Source organism: Anabrus simplex, chromosome 1 (genome assembly GCF_040414725.1).
Source record: "Anabrus simplex isolate iqAnaSimp1 chromosome 1, ASM4041472v1, whole genome shotgun sequence".
Lineage (NCBI taxonomy): Eukaryota > Metazoa > Arthropoda > Insecta > Orthoptera > Tettigoniidae > Anabrus > Anabrus simplex.
The window spans coordinates 1504831914-1504853070 of NC_090265.1; positions in this window are offsets into that span (position 1 = coordinate 1504831914).

Genomic DNA, 21157 nt, shown 5'->3' on the forward strand with positions numbered 1-21157 from the left:
GAGCTAAGCCCAGCCATCGAGCGAGAGATCCCAAGGTGGACCGTTCGATCGTTGGCTATCACTTTCTAGAGGCATTTAAGGGATGTTAAGGATTGATGACCAAGCAGGATAAAAAGAAATATTAAAACAACACTCTGACATTTATTCACATAAGCAAACAACAAATAAAATACTCTTGCTGATGTGTTTTACAAAATAGAACTTCCATAATATTGCATTTCTTCATTTATGGTAACACGTGCTCTTAATCTCCAGCCTTACTGTGCTGTAATGAAAACCAAAGAAAAATTAGGCCTCTTGCCTTTCCGAATCAAAATATTTGATTGAAAGAATTAAATAAGTTAACATAGAAGTTCATAAAATCATAAACAGCTGTCTTGCTAACGAGTGTTTTACAATAAATGTGTTCAAAGCTTTACCAACTCAAAGTAGTCTCAACACGTGGTTTTAAGATGTACTCAACTGAATTTATCATTTACAACATTTAACATTAGTCAATGACACCAACATGAACTTTAGTAGAAAATGAAAATTGATTTCAAAATTTTCAAAATTAATTAATTATTATTCTGATTATTATTATTATTATTATTATTATTATTATTATTAATTTCTCATCATTTAATTAACCTATGTTTCATTGTCACACGATCGTGTTCTCATTAAATTTCCACTGCATTATTTACCTAATGATCGTCATTAGCATTTCAGAATAATTATTTTCAATTAATTATTAATGACTTGGTTTCACCATAACTCCAAGTAATCATGCGGCTAACGAACTACACTTCTGATCTTTGTATTTCATTTCTATTCAAATTAATCTTAAAATATTTCAAAGTTCAACTATAAATGAGTCAGAAATTTACATTACCAACGTGTGAGCTAGTTAAATAAATTCTATTTACAAATCGAGTGCCTTCATAAAATAACGAGATGATCTTTCCTTTTAAACCTCGATAATGAAGAAAATAAATCCCTTTTCTAGTCTTCCTCGACTTAAGTTAACCAAACTTTCCCTTAAGGGCATGAAAATTACTTCTTAAGGCAACACACAACGATGAGTGTAATCTGCGTCGCAGCAGGTGCACGACCAGATCAAATTAAATGGGACCAACATGATACAAGAAAAATATACATACTTGCATACACACATTCACACTAGGAAACACGTCTTTTATGTACATTATTTACATCGAATCCTGTTTTGGCAAGTTTATTCATGATTTTTAGAGTTGGACAGGTCGCGTAATATCTAGCAAAAATAATCTGTGTACTGAAATTATCCTTCATTTATAGTGGCTAGTGATCGAAGTCATGGGTATCACTTGGTAGAAACACATTTCACATATCAACGTAAGTTCATCTAAATCATAAAATTTTAATGGAAGATTCTAGTAAAATCCATAAGCACTACCATCGTTTGGGCTACAGGTTGAAACTATCGCGAGCGTGAGCCTTAATCGTCTTATTTTTATTCCCTACTTGTGAAATACACTCGCAACACGTGCTCCAATAATTATAATCTATCTTGCGTTCCCAATACACAAGAATAAGTCAAATATCACCATTAAATCATCAATTGCACAATTATACAACAAGTATCCCTCAGGATTGGTCATATTCCAGACCCTTCATGAACAGAGCACATTCAATCTCACATATAAGGACTCTACAGTAATTTTATGGCTCACGAGCGTTTAGTTCTGTTTTACCCGATCTTTAGTCAATATTATTATTATTTAAGTGATTATTACATCTACTGATCCTCGTGGAATATCGTAAAATTAGATGACTTCATCATAAATACAACAAGTGATCTTAAAAGACACTAGGTTCGACCCTATTCACTCAAAATGTACACGTAAATTTCAGTCCAGTAACTTTCAACATTACAAGGAAAGTAGATTTATCGCGTGGTCAGTGATTATTAAGTATAAAGCTCCTAAGCATGGGAAATCATTCAAAGACAACCTACATGTCTACTCTAATGGATTCGAAAATTTCATTCACACGTACCTAGTCTACCACGACACCTTAAGAAGTGGAAAAATGAAATATTTCTAACTACAACAAACTAATAGATCTACGACTTAAAGAAGAAAGACCTCTAGTTGTACAAAAGGTAAGACAGACAAATTAAATTAAAAAGGTACTCAAGTTTTGATGGAGTTCGATTTCCGTCGACAGTCAATTATTTCAGCATTTTCCTCCGGTCAGTCTCCTTCCAATTACCAGACACGCCTCACATTTTACAGCTCCATGGAGGCTCCGTAGCAGGTGTCCCTCGATGAAATTATGATGTCGGTGGTTGCGGAATTATCCATCTTGAGGTGTTCGACTTCCAAGACGACTTCGGTAGAACGCCGGTCACAAGCTGTAACTGAGATGACAAAATTAAGTATATTCCACAAGCGCACGTCGAATATAGTTAGCTCGTCTACACAGTCACACTTAACTTGGTGTTTAAAACGTTTTTATTCCATAGGAATACACTAATGGTTTCTCTAAATTCTAGCAGAACGGCGTCGACTTGAACTGAAATTACTTCTCCACGTGGTCCGATACCGTGGTGCAGCACAACACGACGAAGGATATTCAGAGTAAGAGCTTCAGAACTTCAGAGTAAGAGTTTCAAGAGAGCGATTTACTCGAAACAAGGCCTTTTTATATTATCAGCCTGGGAGGTGTGATCTTCAACGAGAACGGTAATTGGCTGATGGTCTCATTTAATTGGCGCAGACTATTCCAGAAACAGACTGAGTTGCGCGCGTGCGGTGGTCACGTGGCTTGCTCTGACCTTGGCACAGTCTTGCCGGTGTATCACCCCTCTGAACGACGAAAAAAACTCGTTCTTAGCTCGCTACTACTCCCCAAATGATATGCTGCGGTTCCAAGCAGACAATAAAATTTTCACTTTCCACTTGTTGACAATATTCATAATATCGCCAATTTTAACGGGGACAGTATATCTCAAAAATGAAGATGTTGCAGATGTGGGAGTAGGTATTTTGGATCTCCTTAAAAAAGCATGTATTTATTTTCTCGACTTGAGAGAAGACTGTCTCACATGTACATTTCTATGTCACATGATCGTCGTAGCCCCAAAAGGTAATACCACAAACATGGTTTACAGTGAATTTCTGGGCTAAATGAAACTAAATTTTAGGGTGAGCTTTTATACTTTAGGAATTTTCGAATGATGTCTTAGTAAAATGCCGAGGAACGATTACTTTGATCAAATTACGAAATCCGCGCGAGCGAAGCCGCGGATATTTGCTAGTTAGAGTATAAAATGTTCAGCATGAGGAATTCATGAGCGGTACCATTTTACTGCCTTGCATATCACATAGTTCCACGGGTGATCTCACAATGAGTGTGAACCCCTTCCTTTCCTTAGTAGACCACAAGTAACGTATTTTGGATAGCCAAGGATCGAACACGCGACCTCGTGATAAGAAAGAGACACGCTACCACTATTCTCTCGGCACTGGCACAATACTACTTCTACGAATAATAATAATAATAATAATAATAATAATAATAATAATAATAATAATAATAATAATAATAATAATAATAATAATAATGTGATAGCATGGGTTTAGCTGTTACGAATACATTCTTCAAGCATAAGGCTATTTCGCCTTCCCAGAGTGAGATGCAGTTAGATCTTAGGCATCCGCCTGAGGACCAGGCTGAGAGTATTCGAAAGTTGTGTCAATCTTTACCCGATGTATTTTCGGAAACCCTTGGTGTTACTGACCTGAATGAGTATAAGATTGAGCTAACGGATGCGATTCCCATAAGATTTCCTCTCTATAGGCTATCTCCACAAAAAACGAAGGCCCTTAAGGAGATTATCGACCAAATATCGAAGGATGGCATTATTCGACTTTCAAAGTCGGCGTATTCATCGCCAATTTTTCCTGTACCGAAACCCCAAGGTGGCTTCAGGCCTGTCATTGATTACAGGGCTTTAAACCGTAAGGTCGTACTGCTGTCAGTGCCCCTTCTTGATCTTCATTCTTGTTTCCGATGGTTTTGTAAGGTCAAGTTCTTCACCATCTTAGATCTTAACCAAGTATATCAGATTCCTTTGGCGGAAGAATCCAAACATCTGACGGCCTTCGCTACTGATTGGAATTTTTTTGAATACAACCGCGTGCCTTTCGTTCTCCCCATGGTCGTGGCTGTTGTTACCAGACTGCTGGATAGAGTCATCTTCGACATCAAATTTGAATATCTATATCAATATCATGACGATGTCGTTGTGTTATCTGAAACCTTTGAAGAACACTTAGATCATCTTAAGGAAGTACTAAATCGCCTTCGTAAGGCTGGGTTGACAGTTGAGTTATCTAAGGTGGCTTTTGCTAAGCCTTCTATGACTTTCTTAGGGTATATTGTTTCGCACGATGGAATTTATCGATCATTCTATAACGCAGGCTATTCGTGACTTCAAGCCTCCTAAGGATGTTAAAGGATTCGCTAGGTTCATAGGCATCGTGAACTTCTTCAGGAAATGTATTCCCAAAATATCTAATAGGGCGGCGCCTCTATACCTACTTCTTAGGAGAGGTGTCAATTTCGTATGGGGGCCATCGCAGTAAGCTGCGTTTGAAGACCTCAAGTTAGCTCTCTGTAACGCCCCAGTCTTAGCTATGCCAGATTTTTCTAAGAAATTGATTGTTCAAACCGATTCCCCTTTTATCTGCTGCTGCTGCCTACCTTCTTCAAGAAACCGAATTCGGAAGGCGACCTATTGCCTATAAGTATAGGACGTTATTGCCTCAAGAAGCCAAGTACTCCATCTATGAATTGAAAGGACTTGCAGTCCTGTTTGCCTTGGAGATGTTCGGTCTTTATCTGGAGCATGTTAAACTTGAGTTAGAAACGGACAATCAGGCAATACATCTGCAGTGTTTAGTGTTCAACGACCCAGGCTGTCTTGCTTCTAACTCTTGCCAGCCTGTAGATAATCTTCTCAGCCTGTTTCGTGCCCTGTTGCTCAGGGAGGTAGTGATGATATTCGTCAGCCTAGAGAGTTCTCTTAGCTTCCATTCTGATATTCATGTACTTTCGCCAGTTCTCATATGTCTTCTGTGCAAACAACACTTTCAAGGCTGACGTTTTCTCGTGCACCTTTCTTATTTGACATATCTGTCCAATGCCACGCCTTCTATTATACGTGGCGGTGCCTAAGCTTCTTGGTGCCAAGTGCAGTTTTTGCACCAGTGGTGACTGAGCCACGGAAAGCTACCGAATTTTGAGTTGCCTCCAGGAGACTGATGTTGTTGATAACGCCCTCTTAATGCTCACGTAGTTTACAGCACTTGATTGTCTCTTGGTCTGCTGAGCCGCAACTACTGCGAACGACGATTTTCATGTCAACGACAAGCAGCTTTTGTTGAGTAGCGAAACATTCAGACGGAATGACTATTGTATTTAGTACAGCAGGGAATTCTCGCTTCAGCACAGGAACATAGCCAATCTAGCAACTGGTATTGTCACTGGTATAGCTGATCAAGTCGCTTCTCGGAATACTTTTTGGGCATGAATAGATTGGCTGTTTGTGAAAAATCAAGTATTCACGGTCAATCATCGTTCCTCAAGCAATATCCTTTGTTTATATGGCAGTCATACCAATTATTGGCACTTCCTGCGTGGCCGGTCATTTATTTACGAAGTAGTACTAGTAGAAGATACCCTACAAGACATGATGAAATGAGGTCGTACAGCTCTTTCCAGAACCGATCCTTTTCCCCCTTCATCACAGCCTGTTTGGGGTGCATAGTCAGAAAACATACGCAATGCCAGCATCGATGGCAGTGGACATGAGGTGGTCAGAATGTCTGTATACTTCAACGACTGGACTGAGTAGTTCAGAATTCACGATGACTGCGACACCTCTATTCTTGATCGTGCCATGGAAAATGAGCTTAGAGCCCTCATCAATATCTCGGGATTTCTGGCCCTTCCACTTTGTTCCCCCTGTGGGTGGCGGTGACATAATAACACCCACGGTATCCCCCGCCCGTCGTAAGTGGTTGCTTAAAGGGGCACCAGGGGCTTTCATCTTGGGAGCGTGGGTTGGAGACCACGGGGCCCTGAGCTGAGCTTTGGCATTGCTTCCACTTACTTCTGTTAGGCTCCTCACTTTCTTCTATCCTATCTCATCTCCCTTGGTTAACTCTTGTTCTTCTGCGACCCCGACGATATTAGGTATCGCGGCTTAGGGAGTCTTTCATTTCGCCCTGTGGTTGGGGCGGTAGAATAACACCCTTGAGCTAGTCCTATCATTGCTTCCACTTACTTGTGCCAGGCTCCTCACTTTGATCCCCTATGGGTGGGGGCGGTAGAATAACACCCACAGAATCCCCTAACTGTCGTAAGAGGCGACTAAAAGTTGCCGCAGGGTCTCTCAACTTAGGAGCGTTGGTTGGCGACCACGGGTCCCTGAGATGAGTATTGGCATTGCTTCCACTTACCTGTGCCAGGCTCCCCACTTTCATCTATCCTATCAGACCTCCCTTGATCAACTCTTGTTCTTCTCTGACCCCGACGGTTTTAGGTTGGGAGGCCGAGGGAGTTTTCCATTTTCACGCCCTTCGTGGCCCTTGTCTTCCTTTGGCCGGTATCTTCATTTTTCGAAGTGTCGGATCACTTCTATTTTTTCTCTCTGATTAGTGTAATACAGATATAGAGGATGGTTGCCCAGTTGTACTTATTAAAACAGCAATCACCACCACCACCATTGTTATATCGAGGATGATTGACCAGTTGTACTTCCTCTTAAAACAATTTTCATCACCACCACCATGAACTTAGACAAGTGAATATTCACTGATATACAATCCATACCGTATTTAAATAAGCAACAGCGTCTACTTTTAACCAATATGAGGAAGGAATATCGTATCTGAAGAAAATAATACGCACATGTTATTCAGAAACGATATTGAAACCAAAACATAACATTTCGAAAAATGTAACTTTTTTCTAGAAAGATTTGCCAATTTAAAATGCTCGAAAACGTTCATTTGTTTGTAAAATACACATTCAGGTTCAAATTAGATGAAGAAGGGCAGATGCGTGAAATATTTCTCAAGGTATTAACTTGGATGAGTAGTATGCATTTTTAGGTAATAATAGCTCGGAAATTTCTGCAGAGAATTTGTAGGATTAGCTGGCACTAAAAGTATTAAGCATTCCTGAATATTTCACCCATAATTCATAATCCATCACCAGTGAGGAATAAAACAAAACTATGAAAATCATCACAGCCAACCATATAAAGATTAACCTAGATCATTGGTGGTGAAAACAACAGGCTCGTTTATAGATCCATACAGCTATGTTGTGAGTTGGAGTCTCTCTCTGTTCACGGTTCTGCTTCTGAATTTCCATTTCACTGCACCCACAAAGCATCCAGATATATCTTCAATGCAAGAGGAATCACAATTGTTCTTTGATACCTGTTTAACATCGTTGGCACTAGGTTTGTATAGTCCTACATACATTGAATGAAAACGTCGTATGACATCACTGAGATATCACATGAGGTAGTTTAACGTGTTTGTGTTACCAAAGTATTAGTGAATTCTTTCTCATCTCTGGAGTAACGGGATAAAACAATGATTCTCTCCGTCCATTCGCTAGTGATTTATCTCTGCGTTTTCGCAGATGATGGGATCAGAGGGAAATACGACTGAGAAAATCAATCAATCAATCAATCAATCAATCAATCAATCAATCAATCAATCAATCAATCAATCAATCAATCAATCAATCAATCAATCAATCAATCAATCAATCAATCAATCAATCAATCAATCAATCAATCAATCAATCAATCAATCAATCAATCAATCAATCAATCACTACTGATCTCCATTTCAGACAGTCGCCCAGGTGCAGATTACCTATCTGTTGTTTTTCTAGCCATGAGTGCAAAAATTCAAAATTTATTGAACATATCCCTTGGTAAGTTATTCCAATCCCTAACTCCCCATCCTATAAACGAATATTCGCCCCAGTTTGTCCTCTTGAATTCCATCTTTATCTTCATATTGTGATCTTTCCTACTTTTGAAGACACTACTCAAACTTACTCGTCTGCTAATGCCATTCCACGTCATCTCTCCACTGACAGCTCGGAATATTTTCTCCGCGTGTTTAATACATTGTTTCCAGAGTTCAGGGGTCATGGTACGTAAGGCTTCTCGGCATAAAGCGTAAATTGCTTCCATACCTCTACCATTTTCTAATGTGTTAGCCTATTTGTTTGTGCTATTTTCCCTTTTACGTAAGCCCAAATGAGCTCGATTGGATTAAGCTCGCAATGGGCCACTGGTAACCAAATAATCTGTACATCTGGTCGAAGTCGTTTAGTCAGTTGTTCCAGCTTCTTTACCGGCGTTTGAAACTAATCACCTCTGATTTAGTTAATTTGTTATAATCGTCAACTCCAGGTGGTAGTGAAATATTCTTTGACGTTATCCAATGTATAATTTCACGTTTCAGCCATGACATGTTCGGCTTTTAGATGAAGGATCGACCCTCGTATGATATGGAGCTTGATCTATAACGACAGCCGAACGTTGAGGCAATACACTCAGGACTTTCATGAACCATTCTTCATAATGAGTCGAGTTCATCTCATTCTGGTAATCACCACTACTTTTCTTGCCATTAAAACAAATTTCTGCACCGTCAAGAAATCGTTCTTCACTTCCGATGTGTAAAATTATGACCTGGATGAAGTATTTCCATCATTCTCCTTTGAAGCGGCTCCTACTCTCTTCACTGACGGCAGCGATAATCCAAGACAATTTTCCACCTTCTGGTACACAGGTGCACCCTGGTGGGGGTATGATAAGCGTCATGCAATTGTAATTATGATGAATTATTGAGGAATATATATTTCATGTTCAGAATAAGTAGTATCTTACTGTACAGACAGTAAGAACAGGCCAGGCCGAGATGGCAGGTTTCACCATACCACAGACTCTTGTCTCCAGTGAGATTAACAAACACAATGGGGGGACAGAATTAGGTTTCTCAGAATTTGTCACAACAAGGAAAGAGAGAGGCTAGCTTGTTGCCAAAGTTTTCCTAGCCCGGGGCAGTCTTGGTAGTAGCAACAGCGCAGGGAGCCGTGTGCAAAATTCTGAGAAATGATGGCGAGGTATCTCCATGTAACTAGCCGGAGTGGGACACGGGGTTGGCACTAGAAGAAAAAAATATGAGCCTTCCCGGTCACGTGGGTAAGGTGGACCAATGGAAAAATTCACTTGACCAAAGCAAGGTGACAACTTCGTATTGTAAGAAGCACTAGCGAGGCTAACTCCGTGGATTAAACTTATAGAAAAAAGTCAAGTATCGATTCACAATAAAGTGGAATTTAGGAACCTTACTATACCATAAAACTGATATAAAGTTAATAATTGCGGGAGATTGCATGGTGTAATTCTGAGAATTCATGGACGCTATTCGTTGATTGGCTGAAGGCAAAGGACGCCACAATAGAGCGCGAAACCCCGAGCCGGGTTACGGCAGCTAAATTCGCGAATATATCCATTACCAGCGAACGATGATAGTTGAGAATTGGTATAGAGCATTTGAGAACATAATTACATCATTGGATCATATATTTAAGCCACCGGCCAAACCGCAAACTGTCGTATGAAGATATCGGGACTGTGCGTTCCAAGATGACCTCCGTTGAACTCGGAAGAGAGGGGATACAAGTATAAATATGAGGTCGTACACTAGGACGGAAGTACTTCTGACAAAGTGTTCGGGCGGATACCACGCCCGTGGTACGTGACTACTTTTTACAAAGCGTTCGAGCCGTGACTACGCCAGGGGTGCGAGTGTGTACTTACTCATGGAGTAGAGTTCGAAGTATTATATTGTTACATAGTACAGTGATTCATGACGTGATGTAGCTCATAGTACAGTATGGAGCAGTATACTAGTATGAAGTGTTTTAAATAGACAGGACTCAGTAAAGCATAACTTACGGAGTGTGAGATTCTACCAACCGATTAGGAAGTGCGTTACATGAGAACGGTCACGAGGTTTATGTCACCTAGTAAACAGTCCATTCTAAACTGATACCTGGTCAGCTACACGAGCGTGAGACGGGAAATTCAAGTGCGCGCACGGGCCGTTGTAAAGGGGATCCCGAGGTATCCCATGTTCCTAGTGTCCGGGAAAGGAATGAAGAATGTAAATTTACATTAAGTGGGCTAGATACAAGGCCGAGAGTGTAAAATTTGTGAATAGAATTTAGGGTGGAAATTATTCCAAAGTGCAACAGTTAATTTATTTGTTTTTATTCAGAATGTGTAAAGTTGGAAAGGGTCAAGGATTAATTCTTCAAGCTGGCATGAATACCAGCGAGATGCATTGCTAAAAACCGGAGGGACTATGGCTTCTCGTCCGGTTTTAGCAGACTACAATGGCAGAGTTGAGTACCTTTTAATGTATTAATAGATAGCTATCGTTAGGGGGAGGAAATCATATTTTATCATGGTAACTTGATTGTGAAACGAGCCGTTACGGCTCGTATAAATTCAATGATAGATAGACAAAGGGACAAATTAATATGTAGATTAAATCAAGCACTCATCATAATTTTGATTATTAAATAGAGTATAGTAGGGTTGAGTTGTTCAGGCAAGTGCTTGAGTTGTTTGCTATGATTATGGAGCACGTTTCACATAAAGATAATGCAAATATTCATTTAGAAGTGCTTCCAAAGTGGGTTTCCGTTATCGGAACTTTTATAGATATTAAGGCATGTTGTTAAGATAATCCAGAGGTAGGATTGCCAAGTGATTTAAATTGTTGTGGGACGGAATGAAGTCCATTGAGATGTGTGTAAATATCGCGAAGTTCGCCAGTGGACAAAATAATAATAGTCTGTACAAGTGTCGATGTAGGACATTAGAATTTGGTAAGGTGTAAAGGCGTGTTTAATAATAATCTTTGAGAATAAAGGCACGGGCCTAGTTGGATAGTATGATTGCAAATTAAAGTAATTTAAATGTGGAGATCACCTGTGCCGTGAATAATTATAATTTGTGCAGTGAATCCGGTTTTAACACTAAATGTTTGATTTAACGCTTTTTTTGGACTCCATAATAATCATAAATAATTTTGGTAGAAACGAGATAGGCATTTTTATAATATGGTCACGCTATGTTTGAGATCCAGAGGGATTTGAGCCAAAGGTTGAGATTTGGAGTGTTGTGGGACAGAAATCCGGCCCGAAATGAAAGTGAATTGTACTGGTGTTGATGAAGAAATAGATGGATCTTAAGGCCCACATAGAGGTTGTATTTATATACCGGTGTATTGAGTGGTAGAATAGAGTCCACGCACCGAGGGTTAATTGGTGAAAATGTTTTGAAGAGTTCCAATGGATAAATGGACTTCAAAAATGGAAAAAGGAAGGAATAATTTAACACTTGCAGAGATTGGAGGTATTTGCCCAACTGCGAGGTGTTATGGGATTTGAGAATTGTCTTAGGAGCATATGGTCTCCATGAATTAACGGCAGTACGAAAATGAGGTGGCGGATTCGAACCCTAGTATGTCCTGACCGATATGAATTCGGATCTTGGTGATTTCTGTTTGGGAGAGAACGTATGTGACCAAATTATAAAGATGGGGAATAAAAATAAAGATTCTCGAAAGAAGTAATAATAATACTCCAAGTAAATCATATCTGGATTGATTAGTGCCAAAATAAATAGGAATTGTAAAAGGGGTTATGCGTTAAACAGATTAAGAGTGGACTACCGTGTAACAGGCGAAAATAATATTTTTTTTTTAAAAAAATAATAATAATAAAAATAAAAATAAGTACTTTTTTTAGAAGAATTTACTTTTTTTTATTTTGAACATAATTATGATGTTGGGAGTTGAAATGAACAATTTGAGATTTTTAACTAATAATAATAATAATAATGAGGATATTTGAAGAAGGAGAAGAAGAATTATCAACGAAGGTACTTTTATTTATTTCAGATGAAAATAAATAAAATCGCGAAAAGTTGAAATATTAGTCCGAGGATGATTACGGGTTACGATAATCATGATCTCCACAGATAATAATAATAATAATAATAATAATAATAATAATAATAATAATAATATTTAATAAAATAATTTTTTTTGTTTTATTAAAAAAATTTTCTCTTATTATTTCGGACGATGATGATGGATGATACTAGGGAAGTCAGCTGGCGAATTAACGGAATAATGTCAATTGGTTGCAAATAATAAGTTAAGTTAATATGTGTAAATGAAGGCAAATCCCTACATCTGGACCATTAGGTTAGAGTCCCTTTGTCGTATTCCTTCAACTAACGATTAGCATATCTTGGTTAGGAACCCGGGGAGAGTTTGTAGTTTCCCGGGTTGGTCTCATCTCAATTAAAGTAGAGGCGATAACATGGTCCATGTGATCGCGCCTACTTAGCCAACAGGTTATTGGTCCATGATCAAATAGGGTCATGGTGTTAACGAAGGTAAATCTGATACCTTCAGATATCAACGGTTCTACCACCAAAATGGAAGGGTGGTCAAAAGTGACAAATATTATGTAATCATTTTTCAGGAATAATTTGCCAAATTACCGGCAAATCAAGGGTCAACAGATTTTGATTGTGTGTAAAAATTTAATTTGATTACTTAAATAAAATGCTCCTTTAGCATTTGCTAGGAAACAGCTCCAGGTTCTTGTTCTTGTAGAATAGTAAACCCTTGGTGACCGTTTAAATATCCGTCCCCATTCCTAGGACGGAGCCTTCATAAATTCCCTTTGATCTGAATATATATATAATTTGTGTGTTTCATGATGAGCCTTAAAGATAAAGATTAGAGTGTCCCGTTCAACCCTGTAGTACTGATTGGATGGCGCCCTTACATTTAGTTTGAGATCTTATATCTCAAAACATTATATTTTTATTGAGTAGTAGTTGCGATGGATTCGGACCGTAACACTCCCTGAGATAAATGCTGGTTGGGACTCAGGCTTTGAGCGGGTACATCATGGCGCCCAACGTGGGGCTGATTGCATCATGCTTGAGCAACGTGTGACTTTAATTTAATTTTTGCAAGAGAAAAAAGAAAAAACCGGAACTTTGTTGCATTAGCGACGACATCATGTCACAAAAGTAAGGGACGGATTCCATAATAGTTAGACCCAATCGTGGGACTTAAACATTTAGGCTGATTATATGATAGTTAAACCCAATAGGGGTAGTTGAATTAATTATAGACCGCATCACGGTTATGCGTTGTTGGGAGGCATTTATTCAGATCTAGAAAGGTAAATCTAAATAGTGATGGCATCATCTAGTGTACGAGATGACCCCATTGTTATAATAGTTTGTTTATTAAATTGGATGTTTACATGTCATTTGATTTTCATTTATTTATTCGGTCATTGTGTTCTGAAATTTATTAACATAGCATAGGCTAGTAGTAATTTCCGAACGGGACTCGTTTTAAAGGATGATAGAAGTAGGTGTTGGGCTCATCAGTTAGTAAAATATTTTTTTTGTAAAATTTCTGATGCGTTTTATATCTGCGAACGTGGAGGCTCCACACTGTGGTCACCAAAGGGCAGTAGGAGTATATTGTAGGAACAAGGAGAATATGGTAAAATTTATACTTGGTACCAGACTCCAAGTTCATACAGGAATGAGAACTGGAACTGTCGACGAGAATTTATTAATTTCAGATTTAAAGCTACGAGACGGCTGTGTTATGTCAAAAATTTCTAGGTGGTGTTTGACATAACAGTTTCAAAATTGATTTTCTATATGTGTCTGACACGTATTTATTCTGGATGGAACCAAGCAAGATTTGTTGTCCTTATGCTACTCGTTGTTTGATGCGAGTGATTGAATATGAATTGTGGTAAGAAAATAGAAATTTAATTCGAGTATTGAACCGTTAGATGATAGGACCTTGACCAACTGTTAAACGTAGTACTGTAGGGCGAGGAGCCGTTTGGCCCTAATTTGTTATTATATAAATTCAGAATGTCTGATGTAGAGGGGGAGATATCCCAGGATGGACATGTAGGAGAGGAAGAATCACTTACGATGGCGGATATGATGAGGGCTATGGCTCTTCAATTTAAGTCATTAGAAAAGTCTAATGAACAGTCAAATAATTCTTTGAAACAGTCTATGGAGCAAAATAATGATTCCTTAAAACAGTCTATGGAGCAAAATAATGATTCCTTAAAGCAATCTATCGAACAAACTAATAGGTCTATAGAACAAAGTAATAAGTCTATGGAGCAGAAATTTGAAGAAATGCGGATTACTTGTGATAATAGTAAGATGGAGTTAGTGAAGCAAATAAGTGAAGTGCGGACCGCGTGTCAAAATTACGAACGTGAATTTACCCGAGGGCTAGACCAGGTACGCGAGGCGTGTCATAAGACGAAGGAGGAAATGAAAGAACATTTCGATTCAAGTCTGATCCGAGTGACCGAGAGGGTAGAGCGAGTTAGGTCCGAAGCATTGGAGGATCGTAACGAAATCAGGGAAACGCTCGTGGCAGGACTCAATGAAATCACGACCCAGATGTCAGCTGATCGTGATGAGTCAAAGGTCCAAAATGACAAAATGCGACAGGAGTGTCGGCTAGGACGGGAGGAGATTAGGTCTCAGATCCAAGGCCATATCATTCAAACCGCACGGAAAACTGACGAAGTAGTGAAAAACGTGGAAACGCTACGTACTGACCACCAACGTACGGAAGCGAAGGTTTCGGTTCTGGAGTCAGAAGTTGAATCCATCAAAAATAATCGTGAGGTTTCAACCAAATTAGAGGATGCAGGAGTCCGGATCGAAAGTCTAGATCACAGGTTGGAGGCTTGTGAAGATATAAATGATAAGCTGATCAAAGCGACCGAAGCACTTGAAATACGGGAGCAGGAAACCGAAGAGTTGGAACGAAAATTAGGCATTAAACTGGAAGAGTGCGTAGAGAGACAGTTTAAGACTAAGTTCATTGCGGATGTCAACGCGGATAAAATAGATGAACTGAGGAAGGAAGTTGAACTGTTAAAAACGCACGAGGACAGGTCCGGTACTCGAGACTTTAACCTAGAGTATAGGGAGTTCGAGACCCCAGAGAACAGAGGGTTGAATAGGATAAAGGAGGAAAACTTGGCAGCTGATACGACAGGTTCGAAACTCCACATGGGAGACGGATCATCGTCGGCTTCTGCGAACCATGCGACGTCTCCTATAGTTCATTTTATTAGGATGTCAGATGACAAACCTCCCAAGTTCGATTCTCGAGGGCAAATCACACCAAAATGGTTCATCAGGGAGATCACGAATTACATCCAAGAGCACAGAATACCTGCCGAAAAACAACTGCGGACAGTGGAAAAATTTCTGGACGGAGCGCCAGCGATTTGGTTCAGGGCGTTTCTTTACACCTTTGATGACTTCATGGGGTTCCGCCAAGCCTTTTTACAGAAGTATTGGAGTATGAAGTCGCAGCAGAATCTCAGGTTAGAGTTATACTCGAGACGATACTCTACTTCTGCGCCAACAAAGTACTCCGAGTACTTCACCGCACAATTTCATAAAATGCGCGAGTTGGACAATCCGGTCTGTGAGACCGAGCTCATAAGTGCTATTGCGAAGCAGTTGCCGTTTGAAATTCAACGAATGCTGATTGCTTCCAATGTACGCACTGCAGTACAGGCGGAAAGTTTGTTAAGGCAACTTGACCAGACGACCCATCACGGAAATGGTAGGCACCAAAGATCGTCAGAGCCACAAATTAATAATATTGAGATGGGGACAAGCCCGAAAACAGATTCCACTAGAGATCAGAGCACGAACACCAGTCGTGAATTAACAACTTCTAAGGGGAGAGCGTATGAACAAAATTGGCAACCTAGACCATGGAACAACCGAGGGACATTTCAGGAGAATGGAAGACCGTAGTACCGGGGAAACTTCCAGAGAGATAGGGGATACCGAGGATATGAGGGAAGGAGGAATAACAGTCGACCTTACCCGTACACAGGACGGAACCCAGCCCAGCATACAGCTCGTCAGAAGCCAAATGACGAATTGGAGGATAGACATCAGGAGAGCAGGCCAGATATTGATGAAATCACTGGAAATGGAAGGATGCCATAAGGAATCAAGGCGGAAAGGAAGACAGGCCATGTAGTGTGTGGGATCGTGATAAAGACAAATCCTACATAGAGGCGTCCATACAGAACATGGAGGAGCTGGAGCAGGAATCGAAGCGGTATCTTGAAGATTACTGGAGTAAAGAGGCTCAAGGCGTTCGCAAAGGGGATAGGAACGCGTCCTGCACGGACAGATCACCGAGGCTTCAAAATGAAGGTGGTTGCTCGCTGAATCCAAATGACCCTAGGTTCATCAACGAACGTCAACTAGGGGCCAGAAGAAAAACTAGACAGTTTGAGTAGGAGACGAGGCGGATTGAAGAAGGCGGAGAAGACGAAGAAGACGAGGCAGAAGAAGAGGGGGAAGATGAAGAAGAAGATGCCGTAGGAGAAGAAGAAGCCATGGAAGAAGATGTCCATATGATCCGGCCGACACCAATAGCCAGACCATGTTCAGAATGTGGAAACCTAGACAGCGACATCCTGGAGTTCATAGCAGTGATTCGTCAGATAGAACAAGAGAACGAAGCACTTCGAAAGGAGAACCATCAACGACGGAACGAGATTGTTGAAGCCAAGAAACTGCTTGAGTTTAGAAGGATGTCAGAAATTAATTGATGACGCTATAGTGATTCCAAAGTTATTAAAAATTTCATGCATGCACAAAATTTTTAAACGTAGCGTGGGAAATAATGCACCCTGGTGGGGGTATGATAAGCGTCATGCAATTGTAATTATGATGAATTATTGAGGAATATATATTTCATGTTCAGAATAAGTAGTATCTTACTGTACAGACAGTAAGAACAGGCCAGGCCGAGATGGCAGGTTTCACCATACCACAGACTCTTGTCTCCAGTGAGATTAACAAACACAATGGGGGGACAGAATTAGGTTTCTCAGAATTTGTCACAACAAGGAAAGAGAGAGGCTAGCTTGTTGCCAAAGTTTTCCTAGCCCGGGGCAGTCTTGGTAGTAGCAACAGCGCAGGGAGCCGTGTGCAAAATTCTGAGAAATGATGGCGAGGTATCTCCATGTAACTAGCCGGAGTGGGACACGGGGTTGGCACTAGAAGAAAAAAATATGAGCCTTCCCGGTCACGTGGTCAAGGTGGACCAATGGAAAAATTCACTTGACCAAAGCAAGGTGACAACTTCGTATTGTAAGAAGCACTAGCGAGGCTAACTCCGTGGATTAAACTTATAGAAAAAAGTCAAGTATCGATTCACAATAAAGTGGAATTTAGGAACCTTACTATACCATAAAACTGATATAAAGTTAATAATTGCGGGAGATTGCATGGTGTAATTCTGAGAATTCATGGACGCTATTCGTTGATTGGCTGAAGGCAAAGGACGCCACAATAGAGCGCGAAACCCCGAGCCGGGTTACGGCTGCTAAATTCGCGAATATATCCATTACCAGCGAACGATGATAGTTGAGAATTGGTATAGAGCATTTGAGAACATAATTACATCATTGGATCATATATTTAAGCCACCGGCCAAACCGCAAACTGTCGTATGAAGATATCGGGACTGTGCGTTCCAAGATGACCTCCGTTGAACTCGGAAGAGAGGGGATACAAGTATAAATATGAGGTCGTACACTAGGACGGAAGTACTTCTGACAAAGTGTTCGGGCGGATACCACGCCCGTGGTACGTGACTACTTTTTACAAAGCGTTCGAGCCGTGACTACGCCAGGGGTGCGAGTGTGTACTTACTCATGGAGTAGAGTTCGAAGTATTATATTGTTACATAGTACAGTGATTCATGACGTGATGTAGCTCATAGTACAGTATGGAGCAGTATACTAGTATGAAGTGTTTTAAATAGACAGGACTCAGTAAAGCATAACTTACGGAGTGTGAGATTCTACCAACCGATTAGGAAGTGCGTTACATGAGAACGGTCACGAGGTTTATGTCACCTAGTAAACAGTCCATTCTAAACTGATACCTGGTCAGCTACACGAGCGTGAGACGGGAAATTCAAGTGCGCGCACGGGCCGTTGTAAAGGGGATCCCGAGGTATCCCATGTTCCTAGTGTCCGGGAAAGGAATGAAGAATGTAAATTTACATTAAGTGGGCTAGATACAAGGCCGAGAGTGTAAAATTTGTGAATAGAATTTAGGGTGGAAATTATTCCAAAGTGCAACAGTTAATTTATTTGTTTTTATTCAGAATGTGTAAAGTTGGAAAGGGTCAAGGATTAATTCTTCAAGCTGGCATGAATACCAGCGAGATGCATTGCTAAAAACCGGAGGGGCTATGGCTTCTCGTCCGGTTTTAGCAGACTACAATGACAGAGTTGAGTACCTTTTAATGTATTAATAGATAGCTATCGTTAGGGGGAGGAAATCATATTTTATCATGGTAACTTGATTGTGAAACGAGCCGTTACGGCTCGTATAAATTCAATGATAGATAGACAAAGGGACAAATTAATATGTAGATTAAATCAAGCACTCATCATAATTTTGATTATTAAATAGAGTATAGTAGGGTTGAGTTGTTCAGGCAAGTGCTTGAGTTGTTTGCTATGATTATGGAGCACGTTTCACATAAAGATAATGCAAATATTCATTTAGAAGTGCTTCCAAAGTGGGTTTCCGTTATCGGAACTTTTATAGATATTAAGGCATGTTGTTAAGATAATCCAGAGGTAGGATTGCCAAGTGATTTAAATTGTTGTGGGACGGAATGAAATCCATTGAGATGTGTGTAAATATCGCGAAGTTCGCCAGTGGACAAAATAATAATAGTCTGTACAAGTGTCGATGTAGGACATTAGAATTTGGTAAGGTGTAAAGGCGTGTTTAATAGTAATCTTTGAGAATAAAGGCACGGGCCTAGTTGGATAGTATGATTGCAAATTAAAGTAATTTAAATGTGGAGATCACCTGTGCCGTGAATAATTATAATTTGTGCAGTGAATCCGGTTTTAACACTAAATGTTTGATTTAACGCTTTTTTTTGGACTCCATAATAATCATAAATAATTTTGGTAGAAACGAGATAGGCACTTTTATAATATGGTCACGCTATGTTTGAGATCCAGAGGGATTTGAGCCAAAGGTTGAGATTTGGAGTGTTGTGGGACAGAAATCCGGCCCGAAATGAAAGTGAATTGTACTGGTGTTGATGAAGAAATAGATGGATCTTAAGGCCCACATAGAGGTTGTATTTATATACCGGTGTATTGAGTGGTAGAATAGAGTCCACGCACCGAGGGTTAATTGGTGAAAATGTTTTGAAGAGTTCCAATGGATAAATGGACTTCAAAAATGGAAAAAGGAAGGAATAATTTAACACTTGCAGAGAATGGAGGTATTTGCCCAACTGCGAGGTGTTATGGGATTTGAGAATTGTCTTAGGAGCATATGGTCTCCATGAATTAACGGCAGTACGAAAATGAGGTGGCGGATTCGAACCCTAGTATGTCCTGACCGATATGAATTCGGATCTTGGTGATTTCTGTTTGGGAGAGAACGTATGTGACCAAATTATAAAGATGGGGAATAAAAATAAAGATTCTCGAAAGAAGTAATAATAATACTCCAAGTAAATCATATCTGGATTGATTAGTGCCAAAATAAATAGGAATTGTAAAAGGGGTTATGCGTTAAACAGATTAAGAGTGGACTACCGTGTAACAGGCGAAAATAATATTTAAAAAAATAATAATAATAAAAATAAAAATAAGTACTTTTTTTAGAAGAATTTACTTTTTTTTTATTTTGAACATAATTATGATGTTGGGAGTTGAAATGAACAATTTGAGATTTTTAACTAATAATAATAATAATGAGGATATTTGAAGAAGGAGAAGAAGAATTATCAACGAAGGTACTTTTATTTATTTCAGATGAAAATAAATAAAATCGCGAAAAGTTGAAATATTAGTCCGAGGATGATTACGGGTTACGATAATCATGATCTCCACAGATAATAATAATAATAATAATAATAATAATAATAATAATAATAATAATAATAATAATAATAATAATAATAATAATAATAATAATAATAATAATAATAATATTTAATAAAATAATTTTTTTGTTTTATTAAAAAAATTTTTCTCTTATTATTTCGGACGATGATGATGGATGATACTAGGGAAGTCAGCTGGCGAATTAACGGAATAATGTCAATTGGTTGTAAATAATAAGTTAAGTTAATATGTGTAAATGAAGGCAAATCCCTACATCTGGACCATTAGGTTAGAGTCCCTTTGTCGTATTCCTTCAACTAACGATTAGCATATCTTGGTTAGGAACCCGGGGAGAGTTTGTAGTTTCCCGGGTTGGTCTCATCTCAATTAAAGTAGAGGCGATAACATGGTCCATGTGATCGCGCCTACTTAGCCAACATTTTTTTTTTTTTTGTTAAAAATGAAGCCATGTTTTCCAGTGTTGACTTAAATAAATGTAACAAAGGCTTTTCAGTCTGTCAAACACATAGCAAATACAATGTAAATTAAAACACTAAAAGCATATCTGTAAAACACACACTAACATACAAAGAATGACATGTTTCGTTCTACAAGAACATCCTCAGATTCTATGAAATCACTTAAAATAAGCTTATATATGTACAGTATTGTTTACGTAGCGTAAACTTGTCAATGATAGAGAGATAAGTGATAACATGAAACAGTAATGACAAAAAATAAATTATATACAATTATAATATAGTGAAAAACTTACGTATTTATCTAGACTGCCGATGTTAAGTCTGTTGTCACCAAACACTATTTCAGGACTGTGGTCATGAAAAGTTTGTGGTGAGCCACGCTGTGCGTGGAGAGGGGAGGGCAGGACAGGGAGGGGCCTAGTAGATCGATGTGGATCTCTCCTATTGGATGATAAAATCGGGTAGACTATAGAGTGGAGAGGGGGGGAGAGATGTAGGGCGGAGCGGCTGGAGCGCTGTGGAACTTTCCATCAACATTG